The sequence below is a fragment of the Balaenoptera physalus genome, assembly GCF_965194825.1.
Source record: "Balaenoptera physalus genome assembly, chromosome: 15".
In the NCBI taxonomy this organism is placed as follows: domain Eukaryota; kingdom Metazoa; phylum Chordata; class Mammalia; order Artiodactyla; family Balaenopteridae; genus Balaenoptera; species Balaenoptera physalus.
The window spans coordinates 8,760,894-8,784,398 of record NC_138894.1 but is presented as its reverse complement, the minus strand read 5'-3'; the positions used below and the strand labels follow the sequence as shown (position 1 = coordinate 8,784,398).

General features: G+C 42.7%; 1 protein-coding gene across 2 annotated transcripts in view; it reads right to left on the bottom strand.

The window, feature by feature from the left end:
* The window catches only part of LONRF2 (LON peptidase N-terminal domain and ring finger 2), a 62,774-nt gene extending 39,291 nt beyond the window's left edge, over nucleotides 1–23,483 (bottom strand). Inside the window, exons 1-4 of one of the 2 annotated variants that reach the window (XM_082427330.1) lie at nucleotides 21,840–23,483; nucleotides 19,081–20,734; nucleotides 16,334–18,852; nucleotides 10,602–11,008 (exon numbers count right to left, since the gene is read on the bottom strand). The gene's annotated coding sequence lies outside the window, so the exon portion shown is untranslated. Of the gene's footprint in view, nucleotides 1–10,601; nucleotides 11,009–16,333; nucleotides 18,853–19,080 lie in introns of both variants that reach the window. The other variant, XM_082427329.1, reaches the window with a different exon arrangement.
* Nucleotides 23,484–23,505: the final 22 nt, after the last annotated feature.

The window sequence follows — 23,505 nt, the reverse complement described above, 5'->3', positions numbered from 1 at the left end:
ACTGGCCTTTTTTTTTTTCCTAGTAAAGACACACATTTTCTGAATGCAGTTGCAGAGGTAAACCTAATGATGATGGTCTAAGTGATGTTAAGAAGTGAAGACCAAAATTGTTAGTGTTCCTTGGAAGCGTGATTTCTCCCATGCAGAGTTTGGGTTTGCAGCCATGATGGATGGTAAAAGGCTAAGGCCGCTTTGTTGTTTGGAATGTGCTGGGTTACGGAGCAAGAAAGTCATCAAAACCTAACTGGCATTTATGAGTAAACCAGAGAGAAGTAAGAGTCAAACTAAAATAACTCTTTGAAAGAATGAGTATGGAATTAAAAAGTTAACAGAAGAAATGTTTAATATGTTACATATAACATTAGTGCTTCAAGTGTATCTTATAAAGTAACACTTGGAAATAGTAAAGTATATAAGTGTGTATCAAAGATGTTTGTTTAAAATAGATGAATCTTGGATAAACAACAAGGTCCTACTGTATATTTAATATATGTGAACTATATTTAATATATGTGATAAACCACAATGGAAAAGAATATATATATAGTATAACTGAATCACTTTGCTGTACAGCAGAAGTTAACACAACATTGTAAATAAACCATACTTCAATTTTTTTAAATGCCAAAAAATAAAATTAAAAAAAATAAAGTAGGTGAATGACATGCAGCTCAAAGTATTCAGGAAGTAGCAAATGTTATGGAAAACTAACTCACAGAATAAATAAAACTAGCAAAGCACTGCTTATTGCAACTTGATGAATACACAAATATAAGCAACAAGGCAATTTTTTAGTATAATTTGAACGTGATGGTCAAATGAAGGAGAATGCCTTATTTCAGCATTGTTGCTGACAAACACAGCTAGCTCCAAATAGTGTAACACAGGGAAGGATTTCATAGGAAAGATTCTTGAAAAAGTGTGATCTGAAAGTTAAGGTGCAATGACAGGAAAATACCCTGAAATTGTCACCCAGATTAAGAAGCATGTGCCAGGATATAAAATAACGCACTGCTTCTTTCATCGAGAAACTCTTGCTATGAAAAAAACTAAAGCGTCATTAGTGACGTCACAAAAGTTGTAAAATGCGTAAACGCAAATGTGTTAATTCAAGATTATTCTCTTTATTTTTTTAAATAAATCTGTTTTGTTTGTTTGGTTGGTTGCACCAGGTCTTAGTTGCGGCAGGTGGGCTCCTTAGTTGTGGCTTGCGAACTCTTCATTGCGGCATGCTTGTGGGATCTAGTTCCCTGACCAGGGATCGAACCCCGGCCCCCCGCATTGGGAGCGTGGAGTCTTAACCACTGTGCCACCAAGGAAGTCCCTAAGATTATTCTCTTTATTATGTGAAAATACAAATGCTAATCACAAAGAACTATTATTGGCTATGGAGGTATGTCAAGGGGAAAAGTTCTACTGAAGATGTTTGAACTACAGAATGAACGCTTAGAGCTTCTGCAATATAGTTGTCCCTCTGTATCAGTGGGAGATTGGTTCCAGGACACCCTTCGGATGCCAAAATCTGCAGATGCTCAAGTCCCTTATATAAAATGTTATGGTATTTGCATATAACCTATGCACATCCTCCATATATTTTAGATCATCTATAGATTACTTATAATACCTATTATAATGTAAATACTATGTAAATAGTTGTTAAAAAACGATGTAAATAGTTGCCAGTGTGCGAAGCAAATTCAAGTTTTGCTTTTTGGAACTTTCTAGAATTTCTTTTTTTTCTTTTTTTTTTTTAATTGAAGTATAGTTGATTTACAATGTTGTAGAATTTATTTTTTTTGAATATCTTCCATCCACAGTTGGTTGAGGAATCTGCAGATGCAGAGGGCTGAAACTCTTTAAGAAGCCAGTTGGATCCCAGTTTTTAGATATGTAAATTGTGCTTATTTGTCTGATACTTTTGTATTTTTAATGACCTTAATACTTCCACTCAAGCAATCTTATCAATTTCAGATAAGATTGAGGGCAGAGCGGAGAAAGCCTGGAGGAAGAGTGTCTACAGATTGTTGGGATGTGTTCCATGCCTTAACCACAATTATCAATTATTTAGGAAATGTTCTTGATGTTGCACATCTGTAAAAAGCTACCATTGCACATTTTACACATTGGATATAATGCTTTGTATGTAATTTTTCATCAAAAGAACTTATAAGATATTCAAAAAGCGGGAATAATTACTTTCATCAAAAGGTAATTTAAATTCAACTATAGGGGCTTCCCTGGTGGCGCAGTGGTTAAGAATCCACCTTCCAATGCAGGGGACATGGGTTCGAGCCCTGGTCCGGGAAGATCCCACATGCTGTGGAGCAACTAAGCCTGTGCGCCACAACTACTGAGCCTGCGCTCTAGAGCCCGCGAGCCACAGCTACTGAGCCCGAGTGCCACAACTACTGAAGCCCACGCACCCTAGAGCCTGTGCTGTGCAACAAGAAAACCACCGCAATGAGAAGCCCGTGCACCGCAACGAAGAGTAGTCCCCGCTCACTGCAACTAGAGAAAGCCACGCACAGCAACGAAGACCCAACGCAGCCAAAAATAAATAAATAAATAAATAAATAAATTTATAAAAAAAAAAAATTCAACTATAACTTTCCTGGGCAAATTGTTGGAACTGGCTACCAATGAAGGATTGAAGATTAATTTTGAAAATATAGTGCAATACCACTTGCTTCATTCTGGATTCATGGAAAGTTTTTTAAAATGTAATTTTGTTTGTTTGTTTGTTTTTTGCTGCATTGGGTCTTCGTTGCAGCGCGCGGGCTTTCTCTAGTTGCAGTGAGCGGGGCCTACTCTTCGTTGCGGTGCACGGGCTTCTCATTGCAGTGGCTTCTCTTGTTGCAGAGCACAGCCTCTAGGTGTATGGGCTTCAGTAGCTGCACCACATGGGCTCAGTAGTTGTGGCATGCGGGCCCTAGAGCGTGTAGGCTTTAGTAGTTGTGGCGCAAGGGCTTAGTTGCTCTGCGGCATGTGGGATCTTCCTGGACCAGGGCTCGAACCCATGTCCCCTGCATTGGCAGGCAGATTCTTAACCACTGCGCCACCAGGGAAGCCCGCTAAAATGTAAATTTTTAAAGTTAAAAATTTTATCAACATTCCTCTGTGAGATGGTTTCTCTACTGTTAGTGTTATTAAAACAAAATGTAGAACAGAACAGAAAAATTATCTCCTGCAAATAGCATTATTGGCAATCTAATTTAGATTAGATTAATTAACAAGCAGAAAGCAAGCTCATCTGTCACCCTAAAAAGTTTATGTATTAATACACGTGGTATTTATTCAAAGGGTGAATATAGGCATTTCATAAGGGGAATCATCATTTCAATCATGAGTTTTATCTAGTTAGAATTGTGGAAACACCAAAAGTTACAAGTGTATAGATTAATTACATACACACATGCATACTTTCAATGAATGTGTACAGGTTTATAAATTTTTTTCTCTTCCTAATTGAATTATCTGTAGTGAGGTGGGTCATACAGAGTGAAATAAGTCGGAAAGAGAAAAACAAATACCGTATGCTAACACATATATATGGAATCTAAAAAAAAAAGGTTCTGATGAACCTGGGGGCAGGACAGGAATAAAGATGCCGATATAGAGAATGGACTTGAGGACACAGGGAGGGGGAAGGGTAAGCTGGGACGAAGTGAGAGAGTGGCATGGACATATACACACTACCAAACGCAAAATAGATAGCTAGTGGGAAGCAGCCGCATAGCACAGGGAGATCAGCTCGGTGCTTTGTGACCATCTAGAGGGGTGGGATAGGGAGGGTGGGAGGGAGACACAAGAGGGAGGGGATATGGGGATATATGTATATGTATAGCTGATTCACTTTGTTATAAAGCAGAAACTAACAGAACATTGTAAAGCAACTGTACTCCAATAAAGATGTTAAAAAAAAAAAAAGGAGCACGCCCCTCCCCGCTAATAATAGTCAGTAGTTCCCCAACCTCCCCCTTTCTTCTCCTATTTTACGGTAAAAATAAAAATGAGGAAACTGAGGCAGAGAGAGTTTTGGCCCAGGAAAGGTCAGTGCTGAGATCTGAATCCAGGCCAACTGGTACTGTTGTTCTCGGCTCTTAACCCCATGCATGCCCTGCTGCCTTCTCTACTCAACTCTAGGACTTGGGCACTGGCAGCCCCCTTTGTAGTGGGGGCCTGTGGTCCTCCAGGTGTTGCAATGTTCCTTGACCCTGATCTCCCTCCATTCAACTTTATGGCCTGAAATGTACCTCCTATGAAACTATTTTTACGGTGCTTTTGTCATCTGCATTATTTGGATGCTCTACTAAACTACTACCAAACTACTAAAGCAAACAGCGTTTCTCCCCCCAGGCATTCCAAAAGAGAAGAAAAGAAACTGGTGTTTTAAGTTTTCCTCAGGAGCTTCGTTCAGCACGGTCAGTTGAAGACTCCTCCGGTGCCCTGCAGGGGACAGCAGGAGCCGTGGACCACCCATGCAACGTGGTGGGCAGTGACTGGCCTGGGAACGAGGAGACGTGGATTCTAGTCTCGACTGTGGCTGTTACTATGTGAACTGGGGCTTTAGTTCCCTCATCTGTAAATGAGGCAATGACCAGTACAATACCCAATCTCCAAAGCTGTTCTCAGAATCAAACAAGCTAGTGTACGTGGAAGTGCTGTATAGAGTATAAAGGGCCAGATAAAAGGATTAGCAATGTTAGGCTGACGAAGAGCCCATCCCGTTTGAGAGGGACTTAAGGCATCACAGTGGATGCTCCCGATTAGGAGAGGCCACTCAGTTTACACAGTGCGACCACAGGAGGGGTCAGTGGCTTGACCCCTGCACACAGTCTGGGCCGAGCAGAGGGTAAGCACCCCAGGGCCAGATGGCAGGAGCTCTTATTTTGTCACCATGGGTCCCTCAGAAGCCCACCTTCAAGAACATTCTATTGAGTTTCATCATGTCTGCATTGTTTGGGGACCACATGTTGTAGATTATCTCTTGTCGAGGCTCAGAAGGACCTGGTAAGTTCTGTCCTTCCTGGTTAGTGCTCAGGGCCAGTCCCAGCTCCCTCTGAGAGCTGCCTGGGCTAGCTGGGCTTCAGGTCTCGCCCCGCCCTCCCCATCCCTCTGCTGCGGAGAAGTGCCATTCGCTGGGCTGCACACCCAGCCAGCTCGCTTGCTTCTTCCAGACCGTGATGTCAGAAACCCATTCTAATGAACTGCTGCCTAATTATCAACCTAATCAGGGGCACCTGCTGGGGAAATCGGCCCCTCTGATCCAGGTTCCTGCTGGACCTGTCACAGTTAATTTGTCCCTGGATAATCGAGGGCTGACTCAGGTCTCGTTTTCACATGACGTTTGGTTAGCTGTCCTCCACTTCGTCACTTGGATAATTGGGAGTAGACTCTGCTGTGTGGTGGGCAGGCAGGGCACAGCTCCCAGACCTTGCTGCTCTGACGGTCGGCGGTACTGGCATCACCCAGAGCTGATTAGGAAGGAAAGATCTCGGGCCCCACCCAGAACATGCATTTTAACCAGAGCAGAAGAGTAGGGAGTTGCCAGAGGTACCTGAGGGCATTCAGGGACAACGTCTTCTCTGGAGTGAAAAGGAGACCGAATGAGCAAGACCGAATTGGAGGAGTGAAGGTGAATATCATTACCACCTGCAAGGAGGGGAAGGCACTGGATCGCCCTCGAGGCCAGAGGTTCTGACTCGACATGGGCAAGTCCCTCTTAGCGGTGGGGTGGCCCACCTAACCCAAGTAAGCCCTAGAGACGGATTAAATAAGCCTAAATCCTGGTCTCTGGATAATTCTAACTTCAAAACAGCAACACTCATCTGAACACACCTAAAACAAGGTCAAACTGAACAAGAATGAACAGAGTGAACCAAGGATTTATGCAAAAAAGCCAAAAGCCAGAAACAAAACCCTAAACCCACGCAACATCTGGGGACAAGAGCAAGTTAAAATAAATGATACTTATAAGACTTATATAGTTGTATAAATTACTATGGGCTTAACTCTTTGTCCCCTTGGTACCAGGGAGGATGGATGAGAAGATGCCATCACAGAGGAATCATGAAAAGAGTCTGAGATAAGGAATTAGAAGACCTGAATTTGAACTCTGGTTCCACCTTAAAACTCAACAGTTTCAAACCTTTAACTTTGTTGACAGTGTGCAATAAAACGAGGCTCACAGTATGTGTCTCCAGGAGTATTGTGGGAATCAGCAGGATGGTTGGAAAGCACCTGTCTTCTCTGGCACCTGAGTCAGTGCAGTGTATCATTCCTTCCCTCATTCCTCAACCCCAGATGACACTGGCCTTGGCAGGGCCTGGGGTTGGCTGCACCTTGGATTAAGGGGCTGCACGCCTGGACGTGGGGAGGCTGCAGGGCGAACTTCCCCCTGCGGTGGAATCACACGTTCTCTTTTAGAGAGGAGTCATTTGCAGGTCTTTGGGTGGAGTTCTGGTGTATGGGCCCAAGACGAGGAACCCATTCCGGCCCTTGTACTGTCCAGAAAGATCCACAACAACAGTGAGAATCATCTCTCCCAGCTGATTTTGAAACCGGTCTTCTCCATGTATTTATACGTTTTCTGCAATTTGCTTACTATGCAGACCTTGCCTTCTCCTAGCCCAAAGGTGCCTAGGTCACACTCCTCTCAATTATATTTCACAGCTAACCTGATCATATAAAAGGAAGTCTGACGCTGAGAGAAGTTTTGATTATGAAGTAAGACTTTTAGATAGCACGTTTTATAACCCTACAGATTGAATGAAATGAATATCCAGTCATGTAGCACGTAGTGCAATGGCAGTGAGAGCAAGAAAGGTACGGGCTACAAATGAATGAGGCATTAATATAACATTAAAAAGCTCCTCCCATTGAATGGTCAGTACAAGAGGTGCTGAAGCATAAAGATGTGCAATTTCATAAATACTATGGCTAAACACGTGGGTAGCAAAAGCACTCAGATACATATAAATCATGCTGCAGATACTGTTAAAAGATTTTATGGGGACTTCCCTGGTGGTGCAGTGGTTGAGAATCTGCCTGCCAATGCAGGGGACACAGGTTCGAGCCCTGGCCCAGGAAGATCCCACACGCCGCAGAGCAACTAAGCCCGTGCGCCACAACTATTGAGCCTGCACTCTAGAGCCCGCGAGCCACAACTACTGAAGCCCGCGAGCCACAACTACTGAAGCCCACGTGCCTAAAGCCCATGCTCCGCAACAAGAGAAGCCACTGCAATGAGAAGCCTGCGCACCGCAACGAAGAGTAGCCCCCACTCGCTGTAACTAGAGAAAGCCCGCATGCAGCAACAAAGACCCAACACAGCCAAAAATTAATTAATTAATTAATTTTTAAAAAAGATTTTATGAAATGCCTTGGGGGAAAAAACATGCTGATCTACTCACAGATGTTAGTGGGCAAGTTTGTACTCATTTATAGTTTTAAATTAATCCTTGTCTAAATCGCCTTATTGTTAAAAAATGGTCGGGGGAGAAACGCTCAGGAAAAAAAAAGTAACAAGTATTGGAGAACAAAGTGAAAGATATTACACACAAAAAGGAAGAGAAGGAGGAGAAAGAAAAACTAAAATACAACTAGGTGGAGTTCCCTGGTGGCCTAGTGGTTAGGATTCCGAGCTTTCACAGCCACAGCCAAAAAAATAAAAAATAAAAAATAGAATAAATAAATAAAATACAACTGGAAATTTCCTTCTATTTGAGATAACAAGAGAAAAGGATCTAGGGATCATAGTGAACCACAAATAAAACTCAAGGCAGCATTGTGGTGTACTTAGATGGAAGGTAAGTGTATTTGTTGCCATGGCTAAGAGCAGGAATTGAGTGTGTTTTAGGAAGAGCACTGGACTGGGACCAGAAGCTTCTAGAAGTGACTGCCATGCACATTATGTTCATGAGGATCCTGTGGCTCTGTTCAGGCTGATTGGGAAATAGGGCAGGACTTTCTGTCATAAGCTGCTGGTAGAGATTAGATAAACCAGTCAATTAGTTCATACTGCTGCAGAAAATCTCTCAGACTTTGGATATTTCCCCTAATTTATGTAAGCCTAAGTTTTTCATCTATAAAACAATGAGGATAGACAAAATGCTCTCTGATGGTTGAATTATCTTCTATGAGTCTCAGAGGGAAGTTTGAAGGGCAGTTGGCCTTGGACAGGACGGCCACTGTCACAGCTGGGTTCCATGGATGAGTGAAGTATTCAGAATAAGGGGCAAATCAAGTCTATTTGGAAAGGCCACATTCAAGCTCTAGAAAGCCCGATACAAATACCATGTCTGAAGGACTAGAGCTAGGAGGAAGGTTTGAATCCTCAGCGTCAAGGATTCCAACTCAAGACTAAGTTCAGGAGGAATATAGTTTGAGGAAAATATATAAGGGAGTTGGGGTGAACTCATGATGGCGTCATAATTTTCTAACTTTCCTTATATCTCCTCCTAAAAATGGACAGAAAAATCAGGACAGAAAGAAAAATCAGCAGAAGAAAAGACTAAGTGACTCGATATTCCACAAGACACAAATATGTACAAGAAGACAAAACCATCTGCCAGCAGTAGGACCTTCACAGGTCCCACATGAGATACGCAGCCATGTGGAGGGAAGAGAAGATCCCAACAATGGACCCCAACTTGTGTGGGAACCTCTGCAAGTGGGTCTGAACACAACAGGCAGAATGGGAGAAGGTCTACAGGTTCCCGTTTGGTGTGAGAGCAGAAAGACCACAGGGTCCCACCGAGGGGCAGTGGGAAGATGGAAGAGTGGCCTACACCTTTACCAAAATCTCCCTTCTACTAGGACAATGGCTCAACTGCCAGCAGTAACTTCAGATTGAGCTGGTAAGAACTGGGGCAGCAATACTGAGAAACGGAAGGGTCAGAGGAGCCAGATGTCGTTTTTTGTAACTCCCTGGTAACAGCAGAGGAAGAAGCCATGAAGCTAGGAAAGCTACCCTGGTCCATCCCCACCCTGTACACTGAAATCTGTTCCTAAAAATACAGGAAAATGCTCCTTATTGAAAAATCAACATGAAAAAGAATTGCGATTCAATTTTATGTAAAGATTTATGAATAAAAATAGAACGTACAATAATATGACAGAACTGAAATAAAAATAGCTTGTGTAATTTAAAATGTGTCTAATTTAAATATGTAACAACAATAACAAAAAGGAGAGATGGTAGTAAAAAAAAAAAATAAAACACTGTTGCATTGTAAAGAAGGAATAAAAGCTGTAATTGAAACTATACTATCTCCTTGCAGTCCCGACAAGATGGTGCAGAATCATCTTTCCCTGGGCCTACCCACTAAGCACAACTATAAATCCTGAAAATAATGCAAGAGGCAACCAAAGGAGATACTCCAAATGTGGTAAGAAGAAGACAAACTGGTCTGGGAACCCAGGACGGGAAGAACAGCACTTGGCGGGGTGTTTTACATCCCAGAAGACAGTGGCCTGGACCTGGTATGTTTTGACCCCTGACCCGGCAACAGAAGGTAGCCCAGGTAGGCTAATTCTTCCCCCACATCTAATGGGAGCCAATCTGACACGGCCATCAGGTGAGCCCAGCAACACCAGTAAGGGGATGGATTGGGAGCCCAGCAAACAATAAGCAAACAAGGGAAATGCCCTACTTTTCTGCTGGGCTGGAGCCTTCCCTCCCCCAGGAGACAGACAGCAGTATGGAGGGCCTGGGGGACCGCTTCTGCGCCTTAGGTGGCATGCCAGACACTCAGGTCAAGAAAACAGCACCAGAAGCTTCTGAAAATTACACTGTTATTGGAACCACAGCCCACAAATATAGGCCAGATGCAGCATGCTATAAACAGGGTGGCTTCCCACTAAAAAAAAGATTTAGTAGGAGCCAGGATCTCCTAAAATAACAGACAAAATGCTGAGGATACAATTTTTAAAAAATCACCTGTTCTAGAAAGAACAAAGAAAATCTCAACTTGAACCTCAATCCACTGACACCAACACCGAGATGATTTAGAGGGTGGAATTATCTGGCACGGATTTTAAAGCAGCCTTAACACAGGGTCTTCAACATCAATTACAAACTCTCTTAAAAAAATGAAAAAACAGAAAATCTCAGTCATGAAATAGAAGTTATTGAAAAGAACCAAATGGATATTATAGAACTGAAAAATGAAACAGAAATTTTTAAAACTTCCTGGGTGGGCTCAATAGTGCAAATGACAGAGGATAAAATTAGTGAATTTGAAAGCAGATCAATAAAATTCTCCCAATCTGAGCAACAGAGAGAAGAGACTTAAAAGGAAAAAGGATGGACAGTGTCATTCCAAAAGAATGGACAGCATTGTAATAAATAACAAAAGATCTAACATTTGTATCACTGGAGTCCCAAAAAGAGATAAGAAAGAAAGAGTGGGACTGAAAGAATACTCAAAGAAATAATGGCTGAAAACTTGCCAGTTTCGTGAAAGATACAATCCTATAGATTTAAGACACAGAATGAACCCCAAACAAAATGAACCCAAAGAATATGGCATCAAGAGACATTGTATTAGTTTTTACAGCTGTCATAGCAAATCACCACAAACTTAATACAAATTTATTACCTTACAGTTCTATAAATCAGAAGACCAGTACAATCAGCAGGGCTGCATTCCTTTCTGGAGATTCTGGGGGACGGTGTGGTTCTCTGCCTTTTCCAGATTCTAGAGGTTGCTCGTTTCTTGGCTCATGGGCCCTTCTTCCATCTCCAAAGCCAGCAATGTCACATTTCTCTGACCCTTCTTCAGGTGTCACATCTCTCTCTCTGAGCATAGCTGGGAAAATCTGGTTGCACTCATCCATGTGAACCAAGATAATCTTCCCATATCAGCGACTTTAACCTAATGACATCTGTAAAGTCCCTTCTGCCGTGTAAGGTAGTATATTCACAGGTACTGGAGTTTAGAGCCCGGACGTCTTTGGGGGTCATAATTTCTGCTGGCCACATATATCATAATTAAACTTCTGAAAACTAATATCAAAGAAAAAAAATCATGAAAGCAGCCAGAGATAAATAAAACATCACCTATAGGTGAACACCAATTAAAACAGCAGTGGATCTCATCTAATACCATGGAGACTATTTTCAAGCACTGAAAGAAAAAAAAAGTCAACTGCAAACTCAGCATTTAATGAGACAATCCTTGAGGAATAAAGGGGAAAAAATATATCTACCATGTGAACATTAATTTAAAAAGTAAAAATTTAATGTTTAAAATTATTTTAAAATGTGTTTTAATGATACCTCCCATTTCATTACTGTCACTAAATTTAAATTATTAAAATTTATTTATTTTAATTTAAATATTTAGTTTTTTAGAAAGCAGACTTTATTAATAAGTGATAAAGTAGACTTAATGCATAGAAAATTACTAGGTACCAAGACAAGCATTATATAATGATAAAAAGATCAATTCACCAAAAAGACATAATAATCCTAAAAGTGTGTCAACCAAGCAACAGAGCCTTGAAATGTTGTACATGAAGCAGCAATGTATTGAGCTAAAAGGAGAAACTGACAAATCCACAGGTTGGGGACTTCAACCTTTCCCTCCATCTACTAGACTTAAAATTACCAAGGATACAGATGATCTGAACAACACAATCAACCAACAAATATAATTGATATATATAGAACACTCCAGCAAGTAACAGCAGAATGCACATTTTTTTCAAGCAACCATGAATATTCACAAAGATAGACCATAACCTGAGTCATAAAACAAACTTTGACAAATTTAAAATAAATTGAATTATACAGAATATATTCTCTGACCATAATGGAATCAACCACGAATCAGTAACAGAAAGACAACTGAAAATTTTCTAAACATGTGGAAATTAAACAATACACTTCTAAATGATTGATAGGTCAAAGAAGCAGTCTCAAAGAAAATTTAAAATACATATATAGAACTGAAAATGTAAAATATATACCTAGAAGTGAATATAAATTAAAATACATATCAAAATATGTGGGGGGCAATGAAAGCAGTGCCAAGGGGAAATTTTATAGCACTAAAATGTTTACATTAGGAAAAAGGAAAGTTCTCGAATCAATTATCTAAGTTCTTATCTCAAGAAGCTAGAAAAACAAAATAACTCCAAGGAAAGCAGAAAGAAGGTAAAAATAAAGATCAGAAGAGAAGACAATGAAATTGAAAACAAGACAACAATAGAGAAAAATCAATGAAACCAAAAACTGTTTCTTTGAAAAAAAATTATTAACATTGATAAAGCTCTAGTGAGACTGACAATAAAAAGAGAGAAGAGGGACTTCCCTGGTGGCGCAGTGGTTAAGATTCTGCCTGCCAATGCAGGGGACACGGGTTCAATCCACATGTGGATCTGGGAAGATCCCACATGCCGCAGAGCAACTAAGTCCATGCACAACAATTACTGAGCCTGCACTCTAGAGCCCATGAGCCACAACTACTGAGCCCATGTGCCACAACTACTGAAGCTTGTGTGTTCTAAGGGCCCACATGCTGCAACTGCTGAGCCTGTGTGCTGCAACTACTAAAGCCCGTGCTCCACAACAAGCACTCCAGAGTGGTTATTTTTTGATAGTAATGATGATGAGAATAATGATAATGCTGTATTCAAAGCATCCTTCTGTTTCTGACAGGGGCACTGAGTAATGGTATTTTGGAAGGTCTCACTGTATTTATTTATCAACCTCAAAGTGAAAAATAAAACCAAAATATTCTACTTCCATTATTAAATTCTAGAGCTTTATTATTTACTAAAGCATCTAAGGTCTTTTTGCTCTTAAGTACATTTTTAGCCTGTATCACCTCCTGGACACTAAGATTTGAGGACACATCAGTAGGTTTTGTAGCATAACATCCCATCTTGGTAGCTTGTATTGGGTGGGCCAGAAGGTTCGTTCGTTTTTTTCTGTAAGATGGCTCTAGACGCACTTAGCTGTCTTTCACCTCATTCAAAACAATTTTGTTAGATTGAATGTGCCAGCTGTCATATCAGCGTGCATTTAAAAAAATACATCAAAATTGGTGAATTTTTGTGTAGCCATTTTAATATTGAAGATGGAAGGAAAAAAAGGAACATTCTCGGCATATTATGCTTTATTATTTCAAGAAAGGTAAAAACGCAACTGAAATGCACAAAAAGACTTGTGCAGTGTATGGAGAAGGTGCTGTGACTGATCGAACGTGTCAAAAGTGGTTTGCAAAATTCGTGCTGGAGATTTCTCGCTGGACGATGCTCCACGGTCGGGTAGACCAGTTGAACTTGATAGCGATCAAATCAAAACAATAATTCAGAACAATCAACATTATACCACGCGGGAGATAGCCGACATACTCAGAATGTCCAAATCAAGCGCTGAAAATCATTTGCACCAGCTTGTTGTGTGAATCGCTTTGATGTTTGGGTTCCACATAAGTGAAAAAAACCTTCTTGACCGTATTTCTGCAGCAATTCTCTACTGAAACGTAATGAAAACGTTCAGTTTTTAAAACAAATTGTGACGGGCGATGAAAAGTGGATACTGTACAACAGTGTGGAACGGAAGAGATCGTGGGGCAAGCGAAATGAACCACCACCAATCACACCAAAGGCTGGTCTTCATCCAAAGAAGGTGATGTTATGTATATGGTGGGATTGGAAGGGAGTCCTTTATTACGAGCTCCTTCAGGAAAACCAAACGATTAATTCCAACAAGTACTGCTCCCAATCAGAACAACTGAAAGCCGCACTCGATGAAAAGGGTCCAGAATTAATCAACAGGAAATGCATAATCTTCCAGCAGGATAATGCAAGACCGCACGTTTCTTTGATGACCAGGCAAACACTGTTACAGCTTGGCTGGGAAGTTCTGATTCATCTGCCATATTCACCAGACATTGCACCTTTGGAGTTCCATTTAATTCGGTCTTTACAAAATTCTCTTAATGGAAAAAACTTCAACTTCCTGGAAGACTGTAAAAGGCACCTGGAACAGTTCTTTGCTCAAAAAGATGAAAAGTTTTGGGAAGATGGAATCATGAAGTTGCCTGAAAAATGGCAGAAGGTAGTGGAACAAAAGGGTGAATACGTTGTTCAATAAAGTTCTTGGTGAAAATGAAAAATGTGTCTTTTATTTTTACTTAAAAAACCAAAGGCACTTTTTGGCCCACCCAATATTATTATTCCCACAGAAAAAAAACTAAGGAAAACACAAGGATGAGGTAATTAATCATATGCCAAGACAGGGAAGGAACCAAAATGAAATGTTTTGGATTTGGAAACCCCCATACTAACTGATAAACTCTGATGCCAGCCCTTGATGGGCACTGAGTATGCTTGTTCCTTATTTTCACAATTATACTCACACTACACTTATATTGAGGAAACATGGTAATGCTCAAATGAGCAGGACTCTCTAAGCATTCAAGGTAAATGATGGATGAGGAATTCCTACAGGATGGTGAAGCGAAACTGTAGGAGACATCACTGATCCCTGTGCCTATATACTGGCCTTTGTCAGACAGTTTTTAAAAATCAGGCACAGACTCTTCAGGATTCATGGGGATAAAGATAAACTATGGGAAACATTGCAGCCGTCTGTGACATAGATGCACAGTGGGCAGGCGATGGTGTGCATTTCTGTAGAAAATGATCATCAGTCATTCTACAAGCTTGGTACTTGTTGCCAAAAGCGGAAACAAGCCATCATTAGTGTTAATGGAGTTGCTGGCTGACAGGTAATGAGGCTATTGATCAGACAAAAGCTCTCTGGCCCTTTTTCCCCTTGGAACTCCCTGAACTGAGCATGTGCAGCGTTACAATGGAAATTTCCCTCAACAAACCCTTTCCACCATGTCCCGGTAAATCTTCACAAAGTAGTCCTCAAATATATAACTTAGTTTCATGTATCATCTAGCTGTTGATTTCCACTGTCCAGAATCATCTGGTGAAAAGACAAGCGAGTAGGCTAAAAAGAAACTGGACATGAAACAACCCCACCCATTCTGCATTATCTGCATTCATAGCTCTTTTGGGGCCTACTACCCATTTCTTAGGCTCTGCCACTATACACCTTCCTGCCCTTCACTTGTGGCTGTAAAGGACTGTACCCACCAAGGCCTCCCCAGGTGACTGCGTTCACATGCGGATTCCCACCTACATTTTAAATGACATTTTCCATCAATACGGGGAAGGCAGAATCAACAGGATGTTGTGGCTTCCCTGCATAGGACAATTATCTCAGGCGATAAGGGTTGAAGGCTGTCACTGAAGCGTGTACATGATAACAGGGGGAGCAAAAAAAATCAATGTATAGAGTACAAAGCTCTCAAGGAAGGAGAATGCCAGTGAGTCACATAGAAATAAAGCATACATTTTGTATCTGTTTGCCAAGAATAGAAGCTGTAGGCTTATTGAAATCAACCTAAGTTACACATAGATAAAGATAAATGGACTGTGTATTGTTACAAAGAAACAACAAAATGGAATCACTTGTGCTAAGCCCCACATCAGCAAACCAAACTTAATACCTAACCTAATTGCAGTTACAACCTCCTCCAGGAATATAGTCTTAACCCAACAGTCCCCAACCTTTTTGGCACCAGGGACCAGTTTCATGGAAGACAATTTTTCCATGGAAAGTATGGAGGAGGGGGGGAATGGTTTCGGGATGATTCAAGTGCATTACATTTATTGTGCACTTTATTTCTATTATTATTACATTGTAGTATATAATGAAATAATTATACAACTCACCATAATGCTGACAGGAGGCACAGCTCAGGTGGTAACGCGGGCGATGGGGAGCGGCTGTAAATACAAATGAAGCTTCGCTCGCTCACCCGCCGCTCACCTCCTGCTGTGCGGCCCGGTTCCTAACAGGCCATGCACTGGTACCGTTCCGTGGCCCGGGGTTTGGGGACCCCTGTCTTAACCGGTCAGTTTGGAAATTTCTGGTCAGCACCAGTGAGGGAATCTACCACACAGCTCCCTTCTGTCCCCCATAGGTAGCTTACCTAAGCCTGAAGCAATCCACTCTTTTCCTCCTTTTGCTTATAAAAGCCTTCCATTTTGTACAGCTCCTCAGAGCTCCTCTCTGCTTGCCAGATGGGATGCTGCCCAGTTCATGAATCATTTAATAAAGCCAATTAGACCTTTAAATTGTACTCGGCTAAATTTTTGTTTTTTAACGGTATGTGTGTACAGGTAGACACACATGCACGTACACAGAAACCTGTCGCACCCAAAGCTTTTTCTGCATATCTTGATGTTACTATATTTTCTGAATGTTAAGCTGGAAAACCTTTCTGTAGAATAATTAACTTACCTGCAAGTTTGAGCAGTTGTGGAATAGAGAACGTGCTAATGAACGCTGTTCACCTGGGTTTCGTTGATGTTGGACGGGAATAGAGAAGATTTCTTTCTCTGAAACTCCCACCAAAGTCCCAGGGAGTGTTTTCAGGCTGACAGTTGCTGGTGAAGACAGCCCTTGGCAAACACAACAGCCGCCCTGGGCCCACAGCAGGTCCCCATTCCCCTCAGAACAAGGCATACAGAGTTGGCTGGATTCGCTCCAACTATCACTGAGGCAAGTTCCAGCAAGAGTAAAATTGGGTGACATCATACAAACACCTAAGCAAGGGGTTCCAGTCTTTTACTAAGAATTATCTCCTGGAAGGGAAGCTGTCCATTTGTTTTTAGAGCTTATGATTTAATAAAATAGACAAAATTTCCATTTCCCTGGCTCAGAGATTTTTGGCAATCTCTCTGTAGACTTGGTTTGATTTCCTATCCTCTACCTGCTCTTCAGCAGAGAAAATCTGACCATGTACATCCTGGGCCTAATTTCAGAACAGTACTGTTTTGTAACCGTCTTCATTGTAGCTTCTAAGACCACCTTAGTGAGCTTCCCTGTGAACACAAAGGGAACCTGGGTTTAGCGGGCACTAGAATAGGAGACAGCGCCCCCTGGAGGAAATTGGTGAACAAAGCTGGCAGAGAAACTGCTACAACCGGACGGCTTACGAGTCAGCAGTGGCCCAAGGACCCCCTTAACTTGTGCACCTTTGACGTTCCCAACTGTAAATTGGGTATTCTCACTTCTGCCATCCTGTCCATCTTCTTACGCTTGGAAGTTCAGGTCAGAGGTCCTCCACACTTCCCTCCTCAGACAGCACTTTCGATTTATCCAAAATTTTATGTGTTTTCATATTTGGCTATTTTTAAGATCAGTGAGAGACACCATCAACGGGAATGCCAAAATTGTGAAACATCAGAAAGTAAATTAAAATGAATCATGAGGTCTCATGCAGATATGCTGGGGGAGAAGGGAACAGGTTGCCAGTTCTTTCCAGAAAAAAACCCCTGATGTCCTGGGGTTTCCCAGCCCTCCTGGTCTGGGCAGGGTAACCACACCTTTTTATGGGGTGGTCCCTGGCTCAGAAGACTACAGCTTTTGGTCATAATTACCTAATATCTAACCAACTGAAGACTAGAGACTATATGGCTGCTATTTTTACTACCATCCTTCTAGTTTCCAAATAATTTTGCAGTGTAGTCTGCTTATGGCCAACTCTTTACTTATATTCTCTATGTAACATGGAGGTTGGTTCTAGTTTTTTTGCCTTTTAGAAACTTCCCTGAAGTCATAACATTGGTTTTTTTCTTTTCATTAAAAAATATCTGTGGCCCAGAAATTCTATGCTGAGGTATCTACCTAAGAGAACCAAAGGGTTCAAATCTATTTCTTGTATCGGGGGTGTAGGAGGAAGGTAAAAGGAATACTCTTCCTCAGCACCTGGATTTTCAGGGTTTTCTGTGAAGGCCTTGAGCAATGGTTTTTTTGGGTTTTTTTGAAAGACTTTCTTTCTTTATGGGTGTGTTGGGTCTTCGTTTCTGTGCGAGGGCTTTCTCTAGTTGTGGCAAGCGGGGGCCACTCTTCATCGCGGTGCACGGGCCTCTCACTATCGCGGCCTCTCCCGTTGCGGAGCACAGGCTCCAGACGCGCAGGCTCAGTAGTTGTGGCTCATGGGCCCAGTTGCTCCGCGGCATGTGGGATCTTCCCAGACCAGGGCTCGAACCCGTGTCCCCTGCATTGGCAGGCAGACTCCCAACCACTGCGCCACCAGGGAAGCCCTGAGCAATGGTTTTTAAGGGATATCCTCACCAGCCACAAAGCACTACTTTAATCTGAGGCAGCTGGAGCTCATTACCAGGAACAAGGGTGGGAACAGGAGGCCCTACTTCCTTTCTTCTTCCTGCTTGTGCCCGGCTCCTCCTGTTCAGCTCAGAGGTGTATCTATCTCTCCTCCTTAAACCTCTGGACCTGCAGGAGCTCATCTGGGCCTCCAGACCTTAAGGTGGAGCAGCCGATCTGCCTGGCTCAAGATGAGATTCTCATATTCTTATTTCCAAAGCAGTGTCGCCTGATACTAATTGAATTGTCAAACGTTCACAGATCAGTTTTGCTATCATGTACAGGAGGCTCCAAAGTATATCTTACACTCAAGTTATTTTAAGAGATGAAAGAAAGGGCAAATTGTTATTGTTCTTTTCCTAAGGAAGAAGGTAAGAAATAGCCAAGAAGAACATGCACTGAGAAATCAGCAGCTTTCTTGTGTGTGGACACGTTCCTTTTTTAGCATCCCTGTCCTCACGTTATGGGATGGGGAGGGTGGGAAGGAGAAAAGGTGCTCATGAGTCTTTGGGATGAGGTGGCGTAGAAGCAGCTTAGTTCATGACTGACTCCCAGTTGATGCTGGCAGCTGGGGAGGAGGGAGGTCCAACGCTGCTGCAGCGGTGCCAGGCGTGCAATAGATGGGTAGCCAAGGAGGTCAGCGAGCATTCCTGTAGAAAAACGCCATGCTCAGAATGACTGCGCTAAGTCAGGGCAGCATTCATTAAGTATTTGTTCAGGCTCAGGAGCTACGGGAATAAATGGAAACAGTCCCTGCCCTTGAGGGTCACTCGGTCTTGGGTGGGAGGAGGGGAGTGAGTAGTAGGGGGTGAAGGAGAGCAGGAGATATGAGGAGATAGATCCATTTAAAACATTCTTTCCTATAATAGGTAACTGACCTGAGGCTTCCTTGCAGGGGGAGCAGGAGTTAGGTTATTTAATCCACTATTCTGTTGGCAATCACAGCAAGCCCTCAAGGACTTTTCAGGAGAATGAGGGCCTAGTTTATCCCCCTTGACGTAAACGTTGGAGGTGTGGGAAGGCTCCGCTTTTCCTAGAAACTGTACTTGCCTCTGTAATTCATTGACGGCATGTGCTGTGGGAAGAGGACAAGTGGATTGAAGTTAAAGCATTAGAGTCTGCTTGGTTCAGATACTCGCTAGTTGTATAATCTTTATACTCAACGTGGGTTTATTGTACACAACATGTAGCTGGGTCTTTGTTTTTTTATCCACTCTGGCAATCTCTGTCTTTTAATTAGTGTATTTTGACCATTCACATTTATAGTTATTACTTATACAGTTGGATAAATATGTTTGTAGCTTTTCTATTCATTGTGCTTGTTCTTTTTTTTCCTCTGGTTTTGAACATTTTTATGTGATTACGATTTATCTCTTCTCTTAGAATATCAATTACATTTTCTTTTTATATTGTTTAGCAGTTGCCCTCAAGTTTACAATATACATGTATAACTAATCTGAGTCCACCTTCAAATAACACTGTACTGCTTCATATGTAGTCCCCAGTCTACTGGTAAGCCATCAGAGGCATTACACTGTTACACTTCTGTGGATTTCTAGCATTTCCTTTTGATTTTTCTTAGAGTTTCCATCTCTCTGCTTACACTACCTATCTGTTCTTTCATGATGTCTACTTTTTCCATTAGAGCCCTCCACATATTAAGTGGTTATTTTAAATTCCCTGCCTGAGAATTCCAACATTTGTGTCATATCTGAGTCTGGTTCTAATGCTCTTCATATTGTTGTTTTCTTTTTTTTTTTTTTTGTCTTTTAGCATGCCTTGCAATTTTTTGGTTAAAATCCAGACATAATGTACATCAGGTAATAGGAACTGAGGTAGAAGGCCTTTCATGTTAGGATGTATGTTAACCTGTGAGCGCCTGGGCTGTGGGTAATGTTTGCTGCAGCCATAGGTGCTGGAGGCTCCAGCTTCCTCCAGGGTCCTTGCTGCTACCTCCTCTATTGTCCCTGGGCTTCCCTAGGAACTACTCCTTAAACAGAGTTGGTGCCTTGCAGCTCTCCCAGCTGTAACTCACGGTCATTGTATTTGATTTCTGGTGCTGTGGAGGCAAGGCGTGGGGAGGGGGTGGCATTCTACAATTGTAGCCTTAAATCTCAGTCTTTTAGTGGGCCTGTGTCTCCAGGCTGTCACCTTTACAGGTGTTTCTTAGCTATTTTTTTTTAACCCCTGAGGTGAGACAGGAAGGCTTGAGGGGGCTGGAATTGGGTAAATGCCCATCTCTCATGTGGGATAAGGCTCTGGTGAAGTCTTTCACTCTAGCAAGTAGCCCTTTGTTATGGAGGGTGTTCTGGGCATAGTTCAAAATGGTTACCTTTCTCCTCTATCTGCAGAGCCAGGAGGAGATTTTTCTTGACTCTTCATCATAAGAATGCCTGGTAGCTCATACTCAACCTCCAGCAATTTGTCAAGATTACCACGTAAGTGATCCTATGGTCCACAGCTCTGGTGGTTTCTGCTACAGGTAAGCTGATCTCAGCTGAGAATCTCCATATTCACCCATCTCATGATTCTCTGACGAGTATTAAGGAAAGGTGTTGATTTTCAGTTTTCTCAGCATTTTTCTTGTTGTAACAATAGGAACGACAACTTCCAAGCCCTTTTTACACACTGGGCCTGAAACCAGAAGTCTAGCTGTACAACCTTGAGCAAGTTAACTCCTCTGAAGCCATTTCTCCCTTTATGATATAGTGATAATAAATCTTTTAGGCCTACTTCATGTCATTATTTACATTGAAATGCTTTGTAAATGGTAAAGCACTATACTTCCATAAGGATTATTATGGATTTGTCAACATTCACCACGAATTTGGGAGTTGTCACCAGGAAATGTCTGTCAAGCCAGGAATTACATTTCCCAGCTCCCATGAAATTGCTCTGTGCCAGAAGGATGCAGTGAAAGACATGTGTCCCAATTCCACAACTGGCTCATAATAATGCCCCCAGTGGTCCTCCCTCCTTCTGGAAGCAGAGGACCATATGACCTTTGGGTATAATGGAGCCACAAGATGGAAAATCCCCTGCCTACGAGGAACAGACCACTGGATTGTTATGTGTGAAAGACATAATCACTTTATTGTCTTTAATCACTGAAACCTTGGTTTTTGTTTGTTAGGGAAGCTGATGTTACCCTATCTAACAAAGAAATCATTATCCTGATATTGGAGCTGCAGTTACAGAAACCTAAAATTCGTGGTTTTCAAATTTCATATTCACTGGTTAGGAGCTGGGTGGCTAAAAAATAGATATTGTGGGCTGGAAAGATTGAGACTCATGTGATGCTGCAGTGCAGTATTGAGTGAAACTTACCTGCGATAATATGAGTGATAAAGAGAAAACAGAGACTGTGGGGAAAGTGGAGGGAAAGAGGCAAAGTGCAAGCATGTATTGACTGTTCCTCTCTACTTTCTGAGGGAGGGAGGGACAAACAGAAAGAGAGAAAGAGAGAGAGAGAGAGAGAGAGAGAGAGACAGCTGGAGAGAGAGGATTGGCTAGTTGAAATTGGCAAGCACAAAGGAAAAGTCCAGAATTTTGGGTCCTTACAGTGTTACAACAATTGAGAGCTTACAGATTACAGACAATAGGAAATAAGACTGAAAAAGGCCCGTTAAAGACTTACCAGGTCAACTCAGTTTTGAGGACAATACAGATGATGGATGTGATGTTGTTGTCCAAATCTTGTTTTAGACATCTTCAAGATAACTGCTAATAAACTGACAGGGAGATTGGCTTGAGGGCAAGGAAACAACCATGTAATTCCCCCATCCTTCCTGTGTACCTGCCACCCCCAGGCCTGGGCGGCCCGGTTCAGCACTTGCCGGCCTCTCCTCCGCCGCAAGCTCGCAGTTCTGCTCAGCTCTGAACCCCAGAACCCTGACGGATGCAGCGCTTGGCATGTCCAAGGGGCTTGGAAGAGGTACTGTGAAATAACACATTTTATGGCAAGACAAGAAAAACTTAAACGTGAAAAATCTTCTCTGCCCTTTGGCCTGTTCCCTACCCTCTACTGTGCATTGTGTCTCTGCATTAGGCATTGACCAAACCTCCCCATCGGCAGAAATACCTGCTCAGCCATAAAGAGCAACGTCCTCCTAGCACCAACAAGACAGCTCCTTAAATGATAACGTTCTTTCTTAATCTTGCAAAGGGTCACAAGGACCCACCACTTTGTACCTGAAGATCTGGATTGTGTAAACTGTCAACAGTACATCTTTTAATGTATAGCCCTCTGTCTCCAAAAACTTATATGTTAACTGTGCTTTGACTTCTAATGGGCAGAATAGCTCTCGGAGTTTTCTGAGAGGCTCTTCCCGAGTTATAATCCTCCATTTGTCTCAAATAAAATTTTCCATTTCTTTCTTAGATCGACTGATTTAATCTTTCATCAGCAGTACCTAGAACAATTTAAATTTCATCAAAGAGGTGGCAGGGCTCTTTGTCCAAAGTTTGGCTGCATCTTGATCGTTTTCCCCTTCTCGTCCTGCTTTCTGCTGTTACCTGCTTCCGGAGGTTCCAGTGAAATGGGCTAAGCTGGGGTTGAGTGGGGAAGTGGGGGCGGGGTGTGGTGAGGGGTAGAGTGTGAGCGGACGGGAAACCGACATCCCCCAGTAACCCTCTGGGACCCTGTCCCCGGTCGGCGGTTCTTTTTCCCGGGACCCCTCCCCGCCCTCCCCCCCACCCCCCAAACAGCCACCTGGGCCCCTGGCATGTGGGGATCTGCCATCTCTGTGTGCACTCAGCACTAGGGAAACCAAATCTCGCCTCGGCTCTGGGCATTTCACTGTTAACGGTTTCCAATGTAAGACCCATGAAACTTAAAATGTGTGAGAAGAAAAGAAATCCAGTAAGAGAAAAGCGACCTAAGACACAAGCCTATTACGTCAACCTAGTGTGATTAAACTTCCAAATTCAGGAACTGCCCTCCCTGCCTTAAGACGGCTTCTTGGAGGCAGCGTTGCTTCTTCTGTTTCTTTCTGAACCAGGCTGACGCTACTTCTGAGTGCTCACCTGCCCATTTCCTGCGGGGTCGCCCTTCCTAGCTGCCGTCTCCTCCTCCCCCTGCCCCGCCAGGTGTCTCCCCTGGGAATGAGCTCCGCTCCACCCCACAGAGACACTCCTGCATCAGGTGCGGAATGATTTCAACAAGACTCTGCTGAAACGTGACGGAAGAACGACTGATCCTGCAGCCTCTGCGTGTCAGCAGAGCGTGACGGGCCACCACGCAGCCTGCCCCTCGGTCGGCGTGGCGGGCGGGCACGTGGGCCCCGCTCCTCCACCGCCGGCTC